Raw genomic sequence first — 25,004 nt, 5'->3', positions numbered from 1 at the left:
CAGACAAGACAGAACTGTTCCTTCAGTGTTGATGAGGCTCCCACTTGCTAAGCTGATAGAGTGGCCATGTACAGCTTGTCTTTTCTTCTTAATGGGAATCTATGCTTATTTTCTTCATTATTAGCATACATTTATTATGCAAAATAATGAGTTTTCTTATGATGTTTCTTACCGTATATAATGTACTTTATAAACATCTTTCCATTACCATCTTATATCTCCCTCTCCCTCTGATCTTCTTCCCAAATATACCCCTTCTATTTCCATGGCATTTAAACAGTCTAATACAGATATTGCATATGAGAAGAAGAATGTGATACTTTCTAAATCTGGCTTGTTTCTCTTAACATGATGATCTCCAGTTCCATCTAATTTCCTTCAAATAACATAATTTTGTTCTTCTTTATGACTAAAACAAACTCCATTTGTGTGTGTGTCACGTTTTCTTTATCCATTCACCTATTGATGGGCACCTGTAATAACTAATCTTGATTGTCAACTTGACATATGCTAGAAAAGGGAACTTCAGTTGAAGAATTTTCTCTGTCCAATAGGCCTATGAGCATGTCTGTGAGGCATTTTCCTGATTGTTAACTGATTTAGGAGGGTGAAGCCCACTATGAGTGGTACCATCCCTAGGCCGAATGACCTTGACTATATAAGAAAGATAGCTGAACATGAGCCTTGGAGCAAGCCAGTGAGCAGCATGCCTCTTTTGGTTTCTACTTCAAGCTCTTGACTTAAGTTCCTGACTTGGCTTCCCTCAGTGATGGATTACAACCTGTAAGCTAAAATAAACCTTTTCCTCTACAAGTTGCTTCTGGTCATGGCATTTGTCACAACAACAGAAAGCAAACTAGAACAGTACCTAAGCTGATTCTACACCATGGCTATTATGAATAGAAAAACCAAAAAACATGAGTGCACTGGTATCTCTGTGGTACACTGAGTTCAATTTCTTTACTTTTATACCCAACCGTAGTGTAATGAATTGTGTAATAGTTAAATGTTCAGGCTTATGACATTTCTCTACACTGGTTTCTATGGTGGCTGCACAGATTAGCATTCTAACCAGTAAGATACAATAGTTCATTTCCAGCGTATCTTCACTAATGTTTGTTTAATGGGAATCTTTCTGTAAGAGGAGGGAAAAAATCTTATTTGAAGGATGCAAATACATCTATTTTTCCTTTTGTGGATTATGCTTTGGTAGCATGTCTGAAAATTCTTCCCATAAACCGCCTTGTTGGTTGCTTGTTTTTCTTTAAACTTCTTCACAGTTTTAAGTTTTAATCTGTGATCTATTTTGTGTTATGTTTCCAGTTTTTCTGACATAATTGAATCACTTTTGCACCTGTGGGGAAAAAGTACCTGGGGTCTTGGAAGATGGATCAATGTATAAAAGCAGTTAGAACACAGCCTGTGTTCAGCTCCTCATAACCCATGTAAAAGATGGACACAGTAGCATATACATCTGTACTCCCAGTACATACCTATGAAGAAATGGAAGTAGAGACAGAATTTGTGAAAACTTGCAGACTAGCTGCCCTGGCCTAAGCACTGGGAAACAGCAGACACTGTCTCAAACAAGGTGGAAAGGTGAAGATCAACATCCAAAGATTCTCCTCTGGTCTCTACACACTTCATGGTATACACACACACACATGTGCACTCATTCATAAGAAAGTACACACACACCGGGCGGTGGTGGTGCCCGCCTTTAATCCCAGCACTCGGGAGGCAGAGCCAGGCGGATCTCTGTGAGTTCGAGGCCAGCCTGGGCTACCAAGTGAGTTCCAGGAAAGGTGCAAAGCTACACAGAGAAACCCTGTCTCAAAAAACCAAAAAAAAAAAAAAAAAAAAAAAGAAAGTACACACACTCACATAAACACATACAAATCAATAGGGAAAACATTCTGGTGTAGGAAAACATTCTGGTGTAAAATCATATCAGTTTAGACTACCAAGAGTAAATTCATTAAGCCAATGATTTAATAATTGCATTGAGGACCAAGAAAGAATGAAAATCATTTGAGGCTGCGTCTGTGGATGGACTACTCATTCACTGTTATGTACTATAGCCCTGTGTCTGTCCCTCCCAGAACAGCACACAGTTGATTATTGTAACTGCATTGTGACTCCACATGAGGTACAACAATTGGTTCCTCTTTTTTTTTCAGAATCCTTCCTACCTACCCTTCTTTCATTGTCTTTTCATGCAAATTCAGAATAAGCTTTATTGATGTCTACACATGAAAATCCCACTTACCAACACTTGAATTAAATCTTTTGATAAATATGGAGAAAATCACTGTTCTTAGCACTTTGAGTTGTGCGTGTATTGCCTACATGCATGTGTCCATGTGTGCACATGCAGACATAAGTGTAGGACATTGGGTGTCCAGTTTTATCATCCTGCCTTACTCTATTGAAATAGGGTCTCCCACTGAACCAGAAGCTCATTGCTTCATCTTGGCTTGATCACCAGTGAACTATTTCGATCCACCTGTCTCTGTTCTCAGCACTGTATTTATTGCACCTGTAGCCATGCCCAACTTTTTCTAATGTGAGTGCTGGGGATTCAAACTTGGGTCCTCATGCTTGAGTGTCAGTGGCCACATCAGAGGAGCAGCAGGTAGCAACTGAAGTTCAAGGTGTCAGCCCACCAGGAGGCAACTCCCGCATGGGTGAAAGTTGGATAGGCAAGGCCCCAAGGCCACAGACTCCAGAATGTCTTTTGTTTCTGCTGTGCCATTACATGCTTTCCACTGCCATCTTTCTCTGGTGTCTGGTATGGTGTGAATGGGTGTGGGGAGATCCCCACTGCCTGTAATGTAGTGTGTTTATCTCATAGAAACATCCCATTCTACTGGGCAGTTTTATTGTGGATTATTGTGAAGATGATTCCTTCCTAAGCTATACTGTCTAATTGATGATGATGATGATGATGATAATAATAATAATAATAATAATAATAATGTTAGTTTGATGAATAAAAATATATACAAGTAAATGTTACACATCTAGGGCCTATGAGTTTCACCTAAGGAGCTGCATAGATTTTAGCTCAAGTTAATGATTAAGATAAGCAATTGAGTCCCAGGAGCCAGATTGGCTTGAATTCCTTTAGTCTTAATGCTGAAAGACACAGGTTTCAGTGTGCATCATTTCCTAAAACAAAGCCTTATAATAACTTCAGGTTGGATCAGATGTTTTAATAGTAGCTTTAAGGTGAAAATTCCAAGAACATAATCTAAAATTTTATAAAGGGTGAGGGATACTGTAGAGTCAGAGAACAAATACAAAGCATCCTATTTATTACTAGCTCACTCACTTTTCTTGCTAGAATTGGTTGATAAACAAAAATGATAATTAATTCCTTATACCCATTTTCCCTCAATCTCTTGATATAAAAAACTATTGATGAATGGGTATGCACCCTAAAGATTTAAAGTAGAGCTGACTGATTTTTTTTTATATATAAAAGTTTAGATTTGTGATTCCTTTAAGATTCCTTATAAGATTACCTTTCAAGGTAAGTAATAAAGTAATTGGCCCTTTCTTTATAACTAAAAAGTGCAGCTTACCAATAAAAGACCTGACTGAGAAGAATATCTTGCTTACCTACACAGTTAATCTACAGAAAGTTGCTTGGGTATGAATGTACAAGGGTTCTTGAAATAATTTGTTTTTCTCCTGTAATACGTAAGATGTTTAATCATGTTTGGGATATGGAAAGCAGGCTGTTATTTACTTGTATTCATTCACTTGAAAAACAGAATGTAACTACACTGTAATTTTTATATTGCCTGAAAGATTTTGCTGAGATATATAAGCTGTAGGGGAAAGAATAGAGATAGAGTCAGAGAGAGTTAAAATGGGCTGCAAGGAAAACATCAAGAATGAGAAAGTTAGAAGGAAAGCATCAAAAAAGAGAGAATTAGGAGGATAACTTCAAGAGAGTAAGGAGGAGAAGGAAAACATCAAGAGAAACAGAAGGGACATCCCTGGATAGAGATAAGAAAAGAGAATGTGGAACACAGAATGAAGAATAGAGAATAAGGGAGGAAACTATCAAGAGAGAGTGTAAGTGTCTTTTCCCCTAACCCCCTCAGATAGAAAAGTCTAGTATGTGCCCACTCTGTGGATTCCCTTTGAGCCATGTGCTCCTGGGGGCTTAACCCCCAGGCAGCAATACTTCTCTCTGTATCGTTCCAATTTTAGTATATGTGCTGCCGAAGCGAGCACGGCAGCAATACTTAAGAGAAAAAAGTTCTCTTACCTGATGAGCCATCCCCCTGGCAGAGTTGTCTGGTCTGAAAATATGATGTGCTCCTCCATTCCTTCAAATTTGTTTGATTTCTTTTACCAACATTTTTACAGCTTCCAGCATACAGTACATTTTTTTTGTTAGAATCATAATAAAGTATTTCATCTTCTTTTATTTGTTTATTTTACTGTTTTATTTTATGTGTATGGGTGTCTTGATTGCAATATGTGCATACTGAGTGTCTATGGAACTAGATGAGATCATCAAAATGCCTGGAACTAGTTAAAGATGATTACTAGTTGCCATGAGGATGACTGAATCAAATCCTGGTCCTCTGAAAGAGCAATTAATACTCTTAGCCACTGAGACATTTCTCTAGCCCCTAGTATTTCATTTCTTTGGGTCGGTTGTAAAAGTGGTTGTGTGTTTCATGTAGTCTTGCCTACTCTCACTTGCCTTAGAAATGTACCCGAATATTTGTTTACTTATCTTATATCTTACAAACGTGTTTGCGCTCACATTAAAAAAAAAAAGTTGAGCATGGCCACATGGGGACAGAGACAGGTGGATCCCAGGAACTCACAGCCAGCCAGCCTAGATGAAACAGTGAGCTTCAGATTCTGTGAGAGACCCTGTCTCAAGGAAATAAGGCAAAGTGACAGAGCAGGACACCCAACGTCCTCCTCTTATCTCTGCATGTACATGCATGGACACACACACACACACACACACACACACACACACGTGTACATGCACACAATGAAAAACACTAAAAACAATGATTTTTCTCTAAATTTATTATGTTGAATTCAATTTTGATATCATAGGTAAACATTTTTCAGGGATAGACATCAAACACAAAATGTGTTCATTTTAAAATACAGAATGACAAAAATATCCATTTTTGTACAAAGCGTGTGTTTTCATAAGCATAAGGTTCAAGGAGGTAGTGCCAAGTCTGTCATGAGGTGGAAAGTATGATCAACTATACCTAAAGAAAATCAGTAAGAAAAAACTTACATAGAATTACATTATTTCTTCCAAATAATGCCTAGATTCTTTCAAATACTGTTATTGTCTTCTCAATAACACTTTGAAAATTTTTTTTTATCACTTTTTATTACCCCTTTATCAAGAAGCTCTTCCTATGAGTATGTGTAAATGAATAACTGGCCTGTCTTTACAAGGCCACCAGTTGCCATCAGTTCCTTCCTACTTGGTGCAGACTTGAAGGATGTACCAGGTCTTGTTGCTATCTAGTCCCCCTGAGGCAGTGGTTTCCCCTGTTATGTGGAACTTCTGTAGAAGAAGGACGCTAGATTATAAAGTTCTAAAGCCACATGTGTTGACTGGGTGTCACCTCAAACCTCCCAGGGGCTGAAGCATTTGAGGCAAATGTTCATTTGAACATGTTACATTAACTAACTATACAGTCACAAATGTTTTTAAATAAATGATAACTGTTTAATTTTTTTTAATTATTTTTATTTTTATTTTGCAATACAATTCAGTTCTACATATCAGCCACGGAATCCCTTGTTCTCCCCCCTCCCGCTCCCCTCACCTTCCCCCCAGCCCACCCCCCATTCCCACCTCCTCCAGGGCAAAGCCTTCCCTGCAGACTGAGATCAACCTGTAGACTCAGTCCAGGCAGGTCCAGTCCCCTCCTCCCAGGCCGAGCCAAGCGATCCTGCATAGGCCCCAGGTTTCAAACAGCCAACTCATGCAATGAGCACAGGACCTGGTCCCACTGCCTGGATGCCTCCCAAACAGATCAAGCCAATCAACTGTCTCACCCATTCAGAGGGCCTGATCAAGTTGGTGACCCCTCGGCCATTGGTTCATAGTTCATGTGTTTCCATTCGTCTGGCTATTTGTCCCTGTGCTTTATCCAACCTTGGTCTCAACAATTCTCGCTCATATAAACCCTCCTCATTCTCGATAATTGGACTCCCAGAGATCCACCCGGGGCCTAGCCGTGGATCTCTGCATCTAGATCCCTCAGTAGTTGGATGAGGTTTCTAGCACGACAATTAGGGTGTTTGGTCATCCCATCACCAGAGTAGGTCAGTTCGGGCTATATCTCGACCATTGCCAGCAGTCTGTTGTGGGGGTATCTTTGTGGATTTCTGTGGGCCTCTCTAGCACTTTGCTTCTTCCTATTCTCATGTGGTCTTCATTTACCATGGTCTCCTATTCCTTGTTCTCCCTCTCTGTTGTTGATCCAGTTGGGAACTCCCACTCCCCCAAGCTCTCTTTCCCTTGACCCTCGCCCTTCACTACCCCCACTCATGTCCAGGCTGTTCATGTAGATCTCACTCCATTTCTCTGTCATTGGGCGATCCCTGTGTCTTTCTTGGGGTCCTGTTTTCCAGGTAGCCTCCCTGGTGATATGAGTAGCAGTCCAGTCATCCTTGTTCCACATCTAGTATCCTTCTATGAGTGAGTACATACCATGTTTGTCTTTCTGAGTCTGGGTTACCTCACTCAGGATGATTTTTTCCAGATCCATACATTTATCTGCAAACCTCATGATGTCATTGTTTTTCTCTGCTGAGTAGTATTCCATTGTATATATGTACCACATTTTGTTTATCCATTCTTCAGTTGAAGGGCATCTAGGTTGTTTCCATGTTCTGGCTATTACAAACAATGCCGATATGAACATAGCTGAACAAGTGCTCTTGTGGTGTGGTTGAGCATTCCTTGGGTATATGCCCAAGAGTGGTATAGGTGGATCTTGGGGGAGATGGATTCCCAATTTTCTAAGAAAGCTCCATATTGATTTCCAGAGTGGTTGTACAAGCTTGTATTTCCACCAGCAGTGGAGGAGAGTTCCCCTAGCTTCACATCCTCTCCAGCATAAGGTGTCTTCAGTGTTTTTGATCTTAGCCATTCTGACAGGCATAAGGTGGTATCTCAGAGTTGTTTTGATTTGCATTTCCCTGATGATTAGGGATGTTGAGCAATTCCTTAAATGTCTTTCAGCCATTTGAGTTTCCTCTGTTGAGAATTCTCTGTTTAGTTCTATAGCCCATTTCTTAATTGGACTGTTGGGCATTTTGATGTCTACTTTCTTGAGTTCCTTATATATTCTGGATATCAGTCCTTTGTCAAATGTGGGGTTGGTGAAGATTCTGTAGAGTTCTCCAAACTTACGTATGACAATATCTCTTTTGCTTTGGATTCTAGGGTTTAGGTCCAGTGGGGTATTTGAAAAAAGCAATCACCTTATCTGAGAATGAAGAATGGAAGAGATTAAGAACATTGCTGTCTCCAACCTTCACCAGTGGAAAGCTCAAGGAGGTAATGAAGTAATAAGCTTTTCAATGGAAACATGAAAAGCAGATCCTGGGGGTAGGTAGATCACAGCCCTTTTCCAAGCAGTGTCCTCTGAGTTGAAACTTCCTAAGAATGTCCCTTCATGTAAATGGGACTTCTTGCTTTGTCCTTGGGAAAGCTGTGTCCACTGGGAACTGAGCCCCCTCAGATCACTATGGATGTCGTTTTGTTTTATGTATAGATGTTCCCCATCATTAACCAGTATACAGACTTGTTGGTGAGAAACATGAGGCATGGAGCAGAGAATGGGGATCCCATCATCATGAAAGAGTAAGTACTGGTACAATCGTTGGGGCCTGGGTTGTTGTGTCAACTACTTTTCTGTTGCTGTGACAAAATACTCCAACAAAAGCAAAAGAGAAAGGCTTCATTCCAGCTTACAGTTCTGTGGGGCTACATGTCCATCATGGCAGGAAGACATGGTGGCAGGAGCAGGAGGCTAGCTGATGACACTGCATATAACACTCAAAAAACAGGAAGCCCAGCCTATATAGACACAAGATCTGGCTGTAGCAACCTACTTCCTCTAGTGAGGCTCCACCTCCTAAAGTTCAGAGCCTTCCAAAACAGTACCATGGGCTCAGAACCAAGTGTTCAAACACATGAGCCAATGGGGGGCATTTCATATTCAAATCACAATAGTTGTTAGTAGACATTGTAACTGCCTACTGGAATGCTGAAGTCCCCACTGTTAAGTCACCTCAGGAACCAGACAGGAGTGAGCTGTCGGCGTTACAACTGATTACAACAGCTCAGTCTTCTGCTGAGGTTGAGACCAGTGGAAACTGGAGACCTCTCTGTAGCAAGCCTTATGACTGTAATAGGCCATTCAAGAAAAAGAGCATATCCCAGGAGAAGGTAGGATGGCTATAGATGAAAGGATATCACTTCTGTATATGGAAGCCATGGTTAATCTCTCTAATAATTGTTATTTGGGAAATTCTAGAAAACAAAATAGATAGTTTAGAAAAAACAAATATTTACATTTGTTAGTGTAGAGTCCATGGAAAATAGACAGCAGAGAAAGCACTCAGCTCATATTAGGACACTGTGTGTATACCAGGGAAGTTAAAATGTAGAACTTAGAGCAATTTATATCTCATCATGGGCTTATGAAGAATATCAGTGAAGCAGTAAATCTTCCCTAGGATCAGTGAGATTGCTCAGGGTGTAAAGGAGCTTGCCACTAAGTCTGAGGACCTGCGTTTCATCCCCAAGACCCACATACAGGAAGGAAAGAACTGACTTCTCCAAGTTGTCCTCTAGATGGATGCCATGGTACAAGTGTACCCACATAAATACACACACATGCATACACACACACCCAACAGGAGCAGGTGCATATACATGCAAGTTGCACCCAGGGTCAATAGATGAATATGTAACCAACCTGCTACTTCCTTTTTATCCCATTTATAAAAAGTTCAGTACCTGTAAGGCTGTAGGTATTGCGATCATTTTCTTGGATAAACTCAGGCTTTCTGAGTTATTCAAGAAACACTAATGTAACAATATTCAACCCTCCTGGTAAATGAGGAACATGTGGGCACATAAGTAGAGGTTTCTCTCTAGTGTCTGGGGAGAGAATTTTTGTGTTTTACCAGGAATATTGTTGATTTTCACAACTTACACCAATACTTCTGCCTTTGAAGCAATGTCAGCTCCCCAGGGCTGGGGAAGAGCAGATCTATTGGTACCTTGAGCATGGGATGTGCTCCAGGGAATTAGTAACAGTTGTTATGTGTTGTACGGAAGATGAATTGGCTTTGGGCACAAATACCAGTGGTGCAGAAATACCTGATACAATGTTCTCAAGACAAAAAGACAGCCTACAGAATGGGAAAGGGCCTTCACCAACCCCACATCTGACAGAGGACTGATCTCCAAAGTATATAAAGAATGCAAGAAACTAGACATCAAAATACTGAACAATCCAATTTTAAAAAATGGGCTAAAGAGCTAAACAGAGAATTCTCAAAAGAAGAATCACAAATGGCTGAAAGACATTTAAAGAAATGCTCAACATCCTTAATCATCAGAGAAATGCAAATCAAAATGACTCTGAGATACCGCCTTACACCAGCCAGAATGGCTATGATCAAAAACACTAATGACAGTCTATGTTGGAGAGGATGCGGAGCAAAGGAAACACTCCTCCACCGTTGGTGGGAATGCAAACTTGTACAACCACTGTGGAAATCAGTATGGAGATTTCTCAGAAAATTGGGAATTGATCTACCTCAAGATCCAGCCGTACCACTCTTGGGCATATACCCAAGGAATGCTCAATCATACCACAAAGATACATGCTCAACTATGTTCATAGCAGCACTATTCATAATAGCCAGAACCTGGAAACAACCTTGATGCCCGTCAAATGTTCTCTTTCTTAGTCCTCTAGGCATAGAGAAGCATTCCACATTGTCTTAGTGAGGCATGGTACTTCCACATTCATTATCTCCCACACTCTACCCACACCTTTGCAATTTGTCTTGTTATAGGTCTCTTTCTTTCTATGACTCCATTTCTTCTGATATCTATTCTAATCTCATATCAATTTCTGTGATAAAATGCCCTGAAAAGAAAACAAGTTAGAGAGGGAAAGGGTTCATAATATCTCACAGTTCCAGGTTTCAGTCAATGTCGTTGCAGGGAAAACAAGGAAGGGATTTGAAGCTCCTAGTCACATCCCCAGTCAAGAACAAAGAGAAATACATTCACATTTGTGCTTAACCTTTTCTACCCTTATGCAGTCAAGGTCTCAACACCTGGGAAAGATGCTGCCCAAAGGGGACTGGCTCTTTCTACACTCATTAGAGCAATCCAGGCAATACCTCACAGACTCCCTCAAAGGCCAACTTGATGCAGACAACCACTCACTGAGAATCTCTTCCCAGATAATTGTAGATTGTGTCAAGTTGACAACTAAAACTAACCCTCACCATATCCATGTCACAACCTAGCACAAAAATAGTGTTAACACTGTCATCTAATAAACTTCTCACCAAAAAGCCTGAGGGAGGCCTAGATTCACCAGAGCAGGGTTTCTGGCAGTGTCTGCCTTGCCTTGGCTTGTGAATTTACTCCCATTTCATGCATTACATATGTTAGAAGGAATAAGAAGAGGCATAGACATTGATTTCCATGTGTCTCTCTATTCAGCATCTTTGGGGCCTACAGTATGGATGTGATCACTGGCACATCATTCGGAGTAAACATCGATTCCCTCAACAACCCACAAAATCCCTTTGTACAAAAAGTGAAGAAGCTCTTAAAACTTAATTTCTTCGATCCATTGTTCCTCTCAGTGAGTACGTGAACTAACATTTCATTATTTCTGTTTTCTTCCGTGTTTATTGATTGATAGTTTCACACATTTTATAATGGATTTCAGTCATTTTCATTCCTTCATTCCTCTCTCTCCTCCTCTCCCTCCCCCACTGGTACCCTTCTTAGAGTTTTGTGAACTTCATTTCACATACGTTGTACATGGTCCACTAAAATAGGCCAATTCATAGCTTTCAGTGTATCTAAAGATATCCATGGTCATCACTATTGTCAGTTATGGAATCTTTTTGGCAATTCAGAAACCCTACATTTAGCCATCAGGTCTCTGCCTTCCTCAGGTGTAAGCAACACTTCCTATAAACGGAATTGTATCATTTATCACCTTGTGTGTCTAGTTTCCTCTATGTTTTCAAAAGTTCCTGTATCTTGAAGGATGTTTCAGTATGCCCTTTCTTTTAGTGGCTGAATTTGTCATTAAAGGACACTTGAAATTTTTTCAAACTTATGGCTGTTATTAATAGTGTTGCTCTGAATATTCTTATGCAACGGTTTTCATTTCTTTTAGACATATACTCAAATGGAAATGGTGAGTTGTACAGTAATGTTTAATGTAATATATTTACTCAGGCTGGAGAGATGGCTCGGTGGTTAAGAGCACTTGCTGCTCTTCCAGAGGACCCAAGTTTTTAGTCCCTGGCGTTCATGTCAGATGAATCACAATCATCTGTAATTCACACAAGGGCACCTGAACTCACATGCACAAACCCACATACGGATATACACACCTACATGTAATTACAAAATAATAATAAATAAATAAATAAATAAATAAATAAATAAATAAAGCCAAGTGTTTTGGGCAGGGGTAGTACAAGCCTTTAATCCTAGCACTTGGGAAACAGATGCAGATGATCACTGTGAGTTCGAGGCCAGCCTGGTCTACAGAGTGAGTTTCAGGACAGCCAAGGCTACACAGAGAAACTCTGTCTTGAAAAACCAAAAATAAATAAATAAACAAATAAATAAATAATAAATAATAATTTGAAATATATAATACAATCCTTTAATTCTGGAAATTCCTTTAATCACAATACAGTGCTGGTTTTTCTTTTTTTCTTTTTCCTTTATTAAGAAATTTTTTTATTGATTTTACATACCAACCACAGATTCCCCTCCCATTCCTCTTCCCACTGCCCCCTCAGTTTCTCCCCGCCCCCAACACACTCTCCATCCCCTTCTCTGAAAAAGTAAGCCCTCCCATGGGGTGTCAGCAAAGCCTGATACATTCAGTTGAGGTAGGTCCAAGCCCCTCCCTGCTGCATCAAGGCTGTACAAGGTGTCCCACCATAGGGAATGGGCTCCAAAAAGCCGGCTCACGCACCAGAAATAAATCTTTCTCAGAATGTTTTGCATCTATAAAGCCATTTTGCTTATTTTCATTTGTATTGATATGGCTGTATTACACAGCAGCACATACCTGGGGGGAATTCTACTTGATTACAGTAACATAAATCTTCTTGAATTATAATAGTCACTTGGTTTGGTGCATTATTATTTTGGTGAGAATTTTGCAACCATATTTACAAGCAATATTAGTTTGATGTCAGTTTGGTTATGGGATTAGGGCACTGTGACCCTGTAGAGAATTTTGGAGATGTTTTACCTCTCTTCTGTATTTTGGAAATGTTTGGGGGAAACTGGCATTGAATCTTCTGTGAAGAGTTGGGAGAATTCACCGCTGAAATCTTCTGGTCTTAGGCTTTTCTTGTGGACAGCATTCTATCACTAATTCTATTACATCACAGGTCTATCATGTATGATGTGCAAATATTTTTGAGTCAGTTTCTATAGTTTGTGTATTTCTAGGAATTTGTACATTCTAGCTTAATTATGCGATTGTTATCTTCCAGTTATTAATAGAATGCCTTAATATGCCCTTGTGTTTTCAATAACAATATGATTCCCTTAAAACATTCACTATGCACACTAGTAATCTGAGTCATCACTCTATTTCTAGAACAATCCCAGCTAACATTTAACTATTGCTGAAGATACTTTTGAAGAAGCATCTTTCGCTTTCACTGTTTCCTCTATGTTATTTTTTATTTTATTAGTTTCTACTCACTGATTTCCTCTATGTTTTTTTTTATTTTATTATCTTCCACTTTGGTCTGTAATATCCGTCCCCTCTCTGCCTGAGGTGTGTTTGCTCTTCTCTCTTAATGGCACTTCTCCTACAGTGTTGCCATTTAAGATCAATTTTTTTTCTCAACACTCAAATTTTCTTCTGGATGTTGCTTTGTCTCCGTAAGGATTTTCTTTATTGGGGGTAATATTATTAGTGTTGCTGTTGTTATTATTTGTGTGTATGTGTAAGTGGAGGCACACTTGTGAACATCAGAGGGCAAGATGTGGGAGTCAGGTATCCCCTTCTACCGTGGGCTCCAGGGACCAAACTCAGTCAGTTTCCACAGTAAATGATTTCACCTGCGGAGTCGACTCACCAGCCCCTACTAGTTGTTTCTATCATGTCTTTTTTCTCTTTCCATTTCAACACAAATTGGAATTGCCCCATAGTTCTTGAGCTTTGGGTTATGGAGGAGTGTGGTGATGAATAATTTACATATTACCTCCCCAACTTTTCTTCTATTGTCAGTTCCTGACTTCATTCCCTGACGGGTAAAGAACACAGACTGTGATATTTCTAACCTGAAAACTCATTCTGTGTGTGTGTGTGTGTGTGTGTGTGTGTGTGTGTGTGTGTGTCTATGTCTGTCTGTCTTTATCTGCCTGCCTGTCTGTCCATCTGTGTCTGCATGTGCACACACACACTCTCTCTCTCTCTTACATATATGCAGATTAGACCCCCCCCCCCCAAAAAAAAGCTTTGATGTCGTTCCTTATATTCCTTCCACCTTGCTTGAGACAGGTACTCACTGGCTTGGAACTTCATTCAGTAGGCTGGGCTAACTGGCTATTGAGCTTCCAGAAATTCATTGTCTCCACCTCTCATGCTGCCATTGCTGAGGTACTGCACTTGGCTTTTAACATGATTTCTGCACAGATCCTCACATCTGCAAGGCAAGCCTTTTACCCACTGAGTCATCTCTCCGGCATGATTAACTGCAGCACAGGACTGAAGTCTGATCTATCCAAAAAGACCTTAGTTCAACATGTCAAGGGTGAGAGGTCAAGGAATTTAACCCTGAAACCATGCAGCAGGCACCATTGATATCACCTCTACGTCAGTGGCCATACATTGACATGCCCTTTCCCAGCCAGTGGCCTGGAACCTGGGCAAGAGGGAGAGTCTTGCTTGAGATCCTGATAACTTTCACTGTTCTGCATGTCAGGATAAATGTAATCATTCAGGATAAAATTTGTATTTTCACCACGGTTGCTCTTTTCTCCCCTCTAGTACTCTTTCTATTCCTTATCCCAGTATTTGATGCACTCAACATGAGCTTGTTTACAAATGATGTCATGAGCTTTTTTAAAACTTCTGTGAAACAAATGAAAGAGAATCGCATGCAGGATAAAGAAAAGGTAATAGCTGGTCACACGAGGTCGTTCATTTATTGATAAAATGTTAAGATGTTTGTTTGTGCATTTATGTTCCATATAATTAGACTATGTTAAGAACAGGAAAATTTTTATATTTTTGAAGAAAATGAAGCGTTGGGAATACAGATACAAAATAAGCCAAGTAGAAAGCATTTAAAATCAAACAATACATATTATGATTGATCTGCCAATAAAACAATATTTTTAACATGAAAAATTCACATGCTAGAAAAAAATTTCTTGCATTTTAGAGGATGTAAATTAGTTAGGGGGATTATGGAAAATTTTATGGGTAAAATTTAAAAAAATTAAAGTTTGTAATTTCCTCGGCGCTGAGGCTAAAACTCAAGACCATATGCATGGTTGGCAAACACATCGTCCTTGAACAATGGTCCAAGTTTTCCTGGGTATCCAGCTCAACCCTATACTACAGTTACATATTATGAACAGAGTTTGTGACTTTGGTGTTGGATCAGGAGATGCCAGTGGAGCAATCATTATTAATGGCTCATTTCTTCAAGTATTAAGGTCTTCTGCGATCTTAGATCTTTTAGATTCTAAAAAGGTGATATCATTTGTGCCTGCTGCATGGTTTCAGGGTTAAGATTACCAGGGGTAAAAGATGAGCAAAAATCTAAAAAGTAGAACTCCCATATGATCCAGTCATCTTCCTGCTAGTCATATAATGACATAAGCTTATATGGGAGACATATGTACTCCCATGATTATTGAAGCCATTTTAAAAGTTCCAAAAGCTATTATAGGAATGGAATTTGAAAGTTCTATCATGAATGAATAATAAACATCTGAAAATATGTTTAACTTGATTGGAACAGCATGCACTACATATATGTATATGTGTATAATTTTCATTTTTTAAGTATGCTTTAACATAAATTTTTAGAATAATGAGATGAGAGGGTTGAAGAAACAGATCAGCAGTTAAAAGTTGGCCCACTCCATTGTAAGTTATCTGGTGCCATTCAGTCTGCTTTATTTTTACTTTTTAATTTTTGGAAACACAGTGTAACTATGTAGTCTGGCCTCTAGCTCTCAGTCATCCTGACTCAAAAGCTAGAAATACAAGTATGTGTCAACCTGCCTGGCTGGCCTCAACTAAATTTGAACTGCTTGTGGCTTGAAGTGGGCACTGAGCTTATCCAGGCATCCAGGCTTTGTTACATTCAGCCTGGATTCCAGAATATGGAAGTCCATAGGTCATAGAGGTAGGACTGGGCAATCCCCCAGATGTCACTGAGAATCATAGCATTCTAGCTTATCAGAATATTTCATGATGCTCACCTCAAAACTACTGACAAGATTTGGAAATGGCACGAGTTTCATCATAAGGACACATTTCAGGATTAAGATTGGAGGACGTAGATTGAAGTACAAAACTTCTTCCTGTGTGAGCACACATGTAAAGAGAAGGAGATGATCAGAACTGTTCAGGGCCCAAAGAACTCAGGAGCAAGGACAGCAAAGACCAGGGCTACTGGACACATACCCAATGTTCGCTCAAGAAAGAATTCTGCTCTTCAAAGCTGGTATGTGGACATACATGTTTACTTCTAGCTCTGGCACCCTAGTGAGATTTCTGGGCTTAAATAAATATTATTCTCAGAAGCATGGCTATTTATGCACTTGTAACTCTCTCTGACCACACAACTGACTTTGCACCTTCCAAAACTACTTTCTTTCAGCAAAGATTGGATTTTCTTCAGCTGATGATCAACTCCCAGAATTCCAAAGACAAAGAGTCTCATCAAGGTAAGCAAAGATGAGTCCTATCTACTGATGTGGAACCACGAAGACAGATATTTGTTCTGGAAATATGCAAGGGGCTTCTCAGGCAGATGAAGATGTCTGCAGATTACAGAATAACATATTTGTGGATGTTGTATATTCAGCCAGAGGAACTTGCTAGAAGCACAGGATTATTACTGTGTTCAAAGCCTGAAGGGCAGCCATAAGCATGCAATTCAGGACTGGAGGTCATCAATGGTCTCTGGATCTTCTGCCACAGAATAGATACCATCTGGGCCTCATCTAGACCCAGAGTCAAAAACTCTGCTTGGACATTTGTATCTAGACATCCAGTGAGAGGAACAGCCCCACAGTGGTGATGGTCACTGGAAACCTGGGATGAATGCTTGTCCAGCTCTTGATTTATAGCCAAGCTTTGATTTCCTGTGTAGTTGATATGGAAAATGTAGAGAAAGCCTTGGAACTAAACACATACCCCACTACTCTTACTAGCTTTTCATTATCCCGTCATGGGTGGCTTTTGAGGAAGCCATCGCTGTGACGGTTGAAGAATGATGGCTTCCTAGTGCCATCCTGCCCTGTGCAACCAGGAGTCCCATGGTAGGGAGAGACTGCTGTCATTTTATTTCATTCCTTTTCTTTTTTTCCCTTTCTTCCCACATTCCTTCTTTTGTTTCTTCTTTCCTTATTCCCTTCCTTCTCTTATCCTCCAACTTCTCCTACAGCTCTCTCTCTCCAACATAATCATACATCAATCCTGTTCCCTTACCATCATAATTTTTATTGACACACAGATTCAACATTTGTCCAGTGTAGAAGCCCTTTCATATGAACTCTTGATTCCTTTCTTAAGCTAACCAAGTGTTTATTACAATTAAACAGCTTTGTATTTCTGCTTGATGACCCCAACAGAGAGCAGAGTTATGAAGCTTTTGCAGCCATGCTCTACTTTCACACACTGGTTATTTTCTTGTTGCTGTGAGAAAATACCTGACAGCCAGAAATTTAATTTTTCCTAAGGGAGAATGCTATTCTCTATTTTATTTCTAAAGATAGACTTCTTGGGGCTGGCTAGACGGCTCCGTGGTTAAGAACGCTTACTACACAGGCACAAGAACTTGAGTTTGAATCCCCAGCAACCACATAAAAAGGCAGGTGTTGCTGGACATGTGTCCCCATGCATTTAAAGGTAGAGACAGGGGGAAACTTAAAATTCTCTGCCTAACCAGTACAGCTGAAAAGGCAAGCTTCCTGGTCACTAAAAGGTCCTGTCACAAGGAAATAACATGGAAAGTGACAGAGGAAAACATCCACAAAATTGCAGTGGCTTGGACATGCTTTCTCTCCTGATTGCACAGCTATGGTGCTGATGAGAATGTTGGGATGAGGAGCAGATGGGTAAGAGGAATGTATACCTTAGGGAAACTGGATTAAAAGTGACTTTTCCATTTTACCCCCTTGTCAGGAAATAAAAACCCGATATGATCCTGAATTGTTATTCATGTTCTCTGTAGAGATTTGTGATTTTTCTTTGGGTTGTTCCTCATCTAAACCATGGTTTATACTCATCTCCTTCACCTAAAATGTATGCCCTGGACTTATGAGATGGGTCAGCAGGTAAAGGCACTTGCTGCCAAGCCCAAAGACCTGAGTTCAAACCTCAAGACCCAAATGGTAGAAAAAGAGAACTCACTCTTGCAAGTTTCTCCTCTGACTTCTAAACACATCCTTTGGCCTGCTGGAGTCTACATGCACATCAATCAATCAATCAATCAATCAATCAATTTAAAAAATAAATGAAATGAAATGTATTTCCTTTCCTTTCAGGTTTATCTGATCTGGAGATTGTGGCCCAATCCGTTTTCTTTATTTTTGCTGGCTATGAGACCACTAGCAGTACTCTTTGCTTTGCTATGTATTTGCTTGCCACTCACCCTGATGTCCAGAAGAAACTTCAAGATAAAATTGATGTTGCTCTACCCAATAAGGTGAGGATATGGGACCTGGAGAGGACAGTGGAGAGAAGTATTGGCAAGTATGGCTCCTTATCACATTAGGTGAGAATCTTTGCATGGGGCCATAAACATTGACTCTTCTACCAGCTTTATTTAAGAAAGATATGAAAAGATAAATCAATGGGAAATAGGTATCAGGTACTACTTTTAGGATTAATACATTTTTGTAGATAGATGTTGGTACAGATTTATCCATCATCTGTCACCAAAAAATACCAAGAAACAACCACAAAAAAAGCAGTGGATGAAAGTGTGAGCTTTGGTGAGTCAAGTGTCTTGGTAGTCAGCTCTGCTGATGTTGTGGGGTGTGTTGTTGCCTGCTGTTGGCTGGGTGTGACTGGCTTTGGCTGGACTGGGCTAAGCAGATGGATTTAGCTCTGCCCCACACATCTCTATCTGCTCAAAGGTGGCCTGAGTCAAGCTCTTAACCCTACATTATAGTCTGTCTAAAAGTCCCATAAAGTAATAATCACATATTTCTCACATTGGGCTTTACATCTCTGCCCAAACTGGAAGACTGTGAAGTGTAAGGTTACCTGGTCTGTGGGGCAGTTTGTTTGGCTTATCATTCTCTTCAGAGCTCACAGGCAAGCCCTGAAAGAACAACCAGCAAACTGGACCAGCAACAGAGAATGGAGCTGAGGGACGGATCCTGTTCTCATTGTGATTTTTACCAGGATTGGAACTGAGCATTTTGATGGCAATGACTGTATCTGTCTTTTGTCATCTGTAGTACAGAAAAGACTATTAATACCTCCTCAGATCACTTAAATCTTTTTGCTGTACAGCCATGCTGCATGTTTTTATTTAATTTTAAACTATTTTAATTGAAATAGAATTTCATCACTTTCCTCCTGCCCTTTCCTCCCTCCAGCCCATGCCTCAAACCTCTCCCATCCTCCCACTCTCAAGTCGATAACACTTTTTTGATTATTATTGTTATACAAATATATACATATGTTTGTATATATGTACACACACATATATGCATATATGTGTGTATACACATGTGTATATATGCGTGTATACATATACACACACAACCTGCTGAGTCCATTTTTTTTTTGTTGTGTGTATATGGTTTCAAGGCTAACCACTCTGCACTGGACAACCAATAAGTGGGCTCATCCCTGAGAGAGGCTAATTGTCCCTCCTCCAAGAGTCATTAGTTGCCTGAAGTTCTTTGTTTAGGAGTGGGACCATGTGAAATTATCTCCTTCCACATTAACATATCCACTGATATTGCCACTGTTCTGGTCTTCTCTATGCACCCATTTCTAAGAGAGATTGTTTCACAGCAGACTTCCTCTTACAATCTTTCCACCTCCCTCCTCTTCTCCATGTTCCCTGAGCTGTAAAAGCAGGAGTTGTAATGTAGACATATCTGTTGGTGCATGATCCATTGATCTCTGTATTGTGTCCAGTTGAGGTTTCCTGTGATGATATCCATTTGATGTAAAGAGGAGCTTCTTTGATGAGCAATAGTAGCTATCAAAGATTATCTGATCTAATGTTTCTAAATCTTTTACATAATCGAAAGAATGACCATGCAAGATATTTATAACTAAATAAAAATAGGGATTTGCTTAAAGGCTGTAAAGATGGTTCATCAGTTAAGGGCTGTGACTGCTCTTTCAGAGGACCTGAGTTCAGTTCCTAACACCCACACCAGGAGGCTCACAACCATGCGTAGCTACAGTTCTAGGGGCTCTGGTATCCTCTTCTGGCCCCTAGAGCACATGAACTCACATGCACAAACCTCTACAGAGGTACATGCACATAAATAAAAATAAAGTTTTTTAAAATAGAGATTTGCTATCATCTGTATTTTGTAGAATTTCATGCATATGTGTGAAAGGTAACACTAACTGTGGCATATTGTTATTGAATGTAACTGTCATAATCTATTAGTTATGGTTCCTGACATAAGAAATAAAAAAAAGTAGTACATGGTAATGCTGAGGATTCAAGGCCCTTGGTTTGGCATTATCCTAAAGGATTACTTCTCAATGGGCTATCGAACAGGTTGAGAAATGTGAGATATTAAAATGCTTTGTAGCCGAGTGGTGGTGGTGCATGCCTTTAATCCCAGCAACACTCAGGAAGCAGAGCATGGGGGAATCTCCGTGAGTTTAAAGCCAGCCTTGTCTACAGAGAGAGTTCCAGGACAGCCAGGGCTGTTACACAGAGAAACCCTATGTCAAAAAAAAATGCTAAGGTTCTTTATCAAATAGGAGTTATTCTGTGGAGTTCCAAACACCTCAGTAGTACTCTGTAGATGAAAATTAATTCAAAATATTAATTTATGAATCTCTCTCCCTTTCCCTCATCACCTCCACCTCACTCTCCCTTCCCCTTCCTCAGGCAACTGTCACCTATGATGCCCTAGTAGAGATGGAGTATCTGGACATGGTGGTGAATGAAACTCTCAGATTATATCCAGTTGGTGGAAGACTCGAGAGAGTTTGTAAGAAAGATGTTGAAATCAATGGGATGCTCATTCCCAAAGGTACTGTGGTGGTTGTACCAACCTTTGCTCTTCACAGAGACCCAAAGTGCTGGCCAGAGCCTGAGGAGTTCCGCCCTGAAAGGTACAGAGATATGGGAAAGAGAAACTACCCAGAACTGGACTAGTCCAAGCATGGTGTGTTTCTTGGTATTGAAGACATATTTGTAGTAACAACAGTCATCTGTGTGTCTCTCTCTGCCTGCCTGCCTGCCTGCCTATCTGTGTGTCTGTGTAAATTTTTAGGAAAGTATAACATCTGCCATAATTTCCTCAGCACTATCTTATTTTATGAATTATGCTTTTCATTCACCTCAGGCTTTCCTTGCCATTCCCATTCACTGTCCCCATCATCTTTAGAGAGCATCTACATCTCCCATTTGACTAGACTTTGCCTCCTGGATCTTCTATTATGACTGTAATGGTGTCACTATGGGCCTGGAGGCCCTCCTCCATTAAGCTTAGAGCATCCCTGCTGAAGATAGAGGAGCCCGTGGGTCCTCACTGTCCTGTCTCTAGCTGTCATCCTAGACAACTCCCTTATACTAATGACTCTTCAAGGCCAAGTCACCTTCTTGTCTAGAAGCCTGAGACATCCTTCTTTGGAGATGCCTCAAGCAGATTCTTCTGGAAATTTTGAAACCACAGCCAGACTTCACTTAAATTTTAAGTCTAAAAATACTATTTTCTTGATCTCCTGTTGGTAACCAAAACAGAGAATGGAGGTCTTAGCAATGAGGCTAGCCAGTCAGAGGAGCTATGATCCAGATATGTACTGACCCCTAACTGTGGACTTTCTGCTGTCAGAATATATGCCTTAGCGGCTGTGGCATGCCTGTTGCCACCATATTTACTGAGGGAGTCAATCGAGGTTGGTCCATTCCATATGACTTCTGTGTTCCCTCCAGCCTCAGCAATTCCATCTGTAGTGTTATGATTATAGGAGCACAAACCACTGATTTTTATTTATGTTGAATTTTTTAATAGTGAAACACATGCCTATTTGTATAAAGACTACTCTAAAAACTGATAAAATCCAAATATTAATATATGTCCACTAGAGAGAATGTTTGACAAGTGCCCAAGAATAATATATAAAGATTATATACAGAGTAATATATAAAAATTATATACTTAGCACTCTAAATGGATCTCTGTGTGTCTATCAACCATTCACCCATGTCAGCTGCTCCACACATGTCTTCAAAAACTCTCTCTCTCAACTGTCATGTGGTGTGTGTGTGTGTATGTGTGTGTGTGTGTGTGTGTGTGTATTATGTATATATAACATACAACTCATAAATACTTCAGAATTTTCTTCAAAATATAAATTATGGTTTGAAATACATAACCACATTACAATTATCACCCACCTTAAAATCACTATTCTTCTCAAATATTTAAATGATATCAAATTTAAATAAAATGTGACTACTCTTCTGGAATTTTATACCCAAGGAAACATATAAAGAAAAACTTTGATGATATGACACTGGAGTGATTTTGGGTATTTTGTAAGATATCGACTTAAATACTCAACAAGGAAGGAAAGGAAGTAGGAAGAGGAAAAGAAGAGATGGAAGGGAGGGAGGGAGTGATGGATGGAGGAGAATAAAGAGAAACAAACAAAAGAAAGGAGATGTAGGGAGGTAGAGAGAAAGAGGGAGGAAGAAATGGAGGAGGAAAGGAATGAAGGGAGGGAGGGTGAGGGGAAGGACATTAGCAAAAAGAAAAGAAACACAAGGAAGGTGGTCAAAAACAGAAGAATTGAGAGGAGTGGAGAGAACTATAGAGTGCAAATGGAAAACAAACAACTTTCAATAGTGGCAGGTGTGTTATCCTCGGAGCCCAAAGAACACGTGACCAGAAGTGTTAGTAGAGGCAAGAACATGCTTTCGTTCTACTGGTCTCATTTCTTTTGTGTCAGAATATGCGCACATCACTGGGCCAAATGCACCCCTCTTGTTTCAAGATAAATTTTCTTAAACTGGGTGTGGTGACGCACACCTTCAATCCCAGCACTCAGGAGGCAGAGGCAGGTGGATCTCTGTGAGTTTGAGGCCAGCCTGGGCTACATAGTTTCAGACTAGCCACATAGTGAGACCTTATCTCAAAAATTAAATAATAAATAAATGTTCTTTTGAACAGCATTGACATCATCTCAACGTGACTTAAAGCTTCTCCATGGTAAAGACAAAGGGAGAGGCCTGTAGCCTACAATTTCTACAGTATATCACTCACTCCAATGCCTAAGAAACATCATGGAAGACAAGGAGGACAGATTGTGGTGGCTAGAGGGTGGGGAGGTGTGCTATAGAATTAAACACACAGCATCCATGACTTCCTATAAAAGACTTGCACATGTGCACACATGCAAGCATACACACACACACACACACACACACACACACACACACACACACACACAAAGAGGCAGGAAAGTAGGAGGGGACTAGTTGGGAAGAATGGAATGAAAGAAGTGGGATCACAGTGTATTGTATACAACTAAGAAGCTGTCAAAAATAACCTTTAAAAGCCCCAGCAGAATTTTGACAAGCAGCCCAGGCAAGCACCCTGCCTACTATTGCTTGTGGTTATCTAAGAAATATCAAACAGGAACTGTTGTGGGGTTTTATGATTTGTTAACTTGTCTTCATCTACTCCTATGGGACCAGGTTCAGCAAGAAGAACCAGGACAGAATCAATCCTTACACATACCAGCCCTTTGGGAGTGGACCCAGGAACTGCATTGGCATGAGGTTTGCGCTCCTGAATGTGAAAGTCGCTCTTGTCAGAGTCCTGCAGAATTTCTCCTTCCAACCTTGTGAGCAAACTCAGGTCAGTGTGCTTCCTCACTAAGTTACATACAGCTTGGTTTTTTTTTTTTTAATTTGGGCCATTTATATGCAGAGAAGTATATGCTTGCTCACTTTTTAATTTACTCCATGAGCCAAGTAATTTCTTTTGTGATAACTGTTGAGGTTTACAGCCTCCACTTTGGGACACTGTATCTTTTGCTTTAAATATAAATATATTTATATTTTTTCTCTATATATAGACTATATATATGTATGTATATGTATATATTCTAAATGCAGAGGCTGAAGAGTGGTTCATTCACAAGAATGCCTGCATTATAAGCATGAAGACCAGAGTTTTATCCCCAGACCCCAAGTATTTAAAATCTTGGTTCCTATGGAATAACAACTGGGGAAAAGGTCATTTTCATGTGCACATAAAGCAAATTTGTCCTTGATGAATCTCTTCCTTGCTTCTGTGCTTGGTGATGCTTCGTTGCTTGGCTCTCACTGTGTTTGTGTAACTGTTGCAGATCCCTTTAAAACTGAAAAAGAAAGGATTTTTTCAGCCAGAAAAACCCATCATTCTAAGGGCTGTATCAAGAGATGAAACCATAAGTGGAGCATGATATGAAGCACATTAGGAGTCTGTGTCCCGTGATGCCAGAAGCCAATTGATTTGGTGAAGAAAATGTAGAAATCAAGATGGCATTGATTGTCTTCATGTATGGGGGTCTCTGTGAAATCATCAAAATGCTCTTTCTCCTCTATCCACCAAAGTTCAAAAATCATTTCCCAAAATAGACAAAAGCAAGAGTATTTATGTGTGTATGTGTGTGTTTTTGTTTGTTTCACTTTTGGGTTGGGTTGGCGAGTTGGTTGTTTTTAAAACAGTGCCACATATACCCACATATACCCCAGGCTGGCCTCAAGCTCACTAGATGGCAGTGGATATCCTGGAATCCCTGATACTGCCTTCCAAGTGCTGAGTTTATCATCCTTCACTAGCATGCCCCGCTAAGCTGTTACCTCACAGAAGAACTGGACGGTTGTATTCGTGAGATAACCATCCTGCTCTTATTTGGATATTTTTGCACAGTTGGGATGTATGGGACGAGGACAAGGCTGTGTGGACAAAGCACTCACTGTGCAAACTTAAGAGCCAGAATTCAGAGCCCCAAAATGAAATTAGAAGATGAGCAGGCATGATGGCCACCCATAATCCCAACACTAGAGAGGCATGGACAGGGAATCCCCTGGGCAAACTGACTGGCTAGACCGTTCATTTGGTGATCTCTATGCCTCACTAAAGTGCAGAGGGACTGAGGGAGACTTTGTCAACTTTGAACTTCCACAAGCACCCTGAACACATGTGTACATGCTCTTACCAACATGTGTGTCACCACACATGCATTGGTGCACACAACATGCATGCATACAGAGGTAAAAAAAAA

The 25,004-nt window shown here is 40.1% G+C and overlaps 1 pseudogene; it reads left to right on the top strand.

Annotated features, from left to right (window-relative positions):
* The window catches only part of LOC131901575 (cytochrome P450 3A9-like), a 30,237-nt pseudogene extending 5,913 nt beyond the window's left edge, over window positions 1-24,324 (top strand).
* The last annotated feature ends 680 nt before the right edge of the window (window positions 24,325-25,004 follow it).

Source organism: Peromyscus eremicus, unplaced genomic scaffold, assembly GCF_949786415.1.
Source record: "Peromyscus eremicus unplaced genomic scaffold, PerEre_H2_v1 PerEre#2#unplaced_113, whole genome shotgun sequence".
In the NCBI taxonomy this organism is placed as follows: Eukaryota; Metazoa; Chordata; class Mammalia; order Rodentia; family Cricetidae; genus Peromyscus; species Peromyscus eremicus.
The sequence above is the reverse complement of the archived record's forward strand: the minus strand, read 5'-3'. Positions and strand labels throughout refer to the sequence as shown.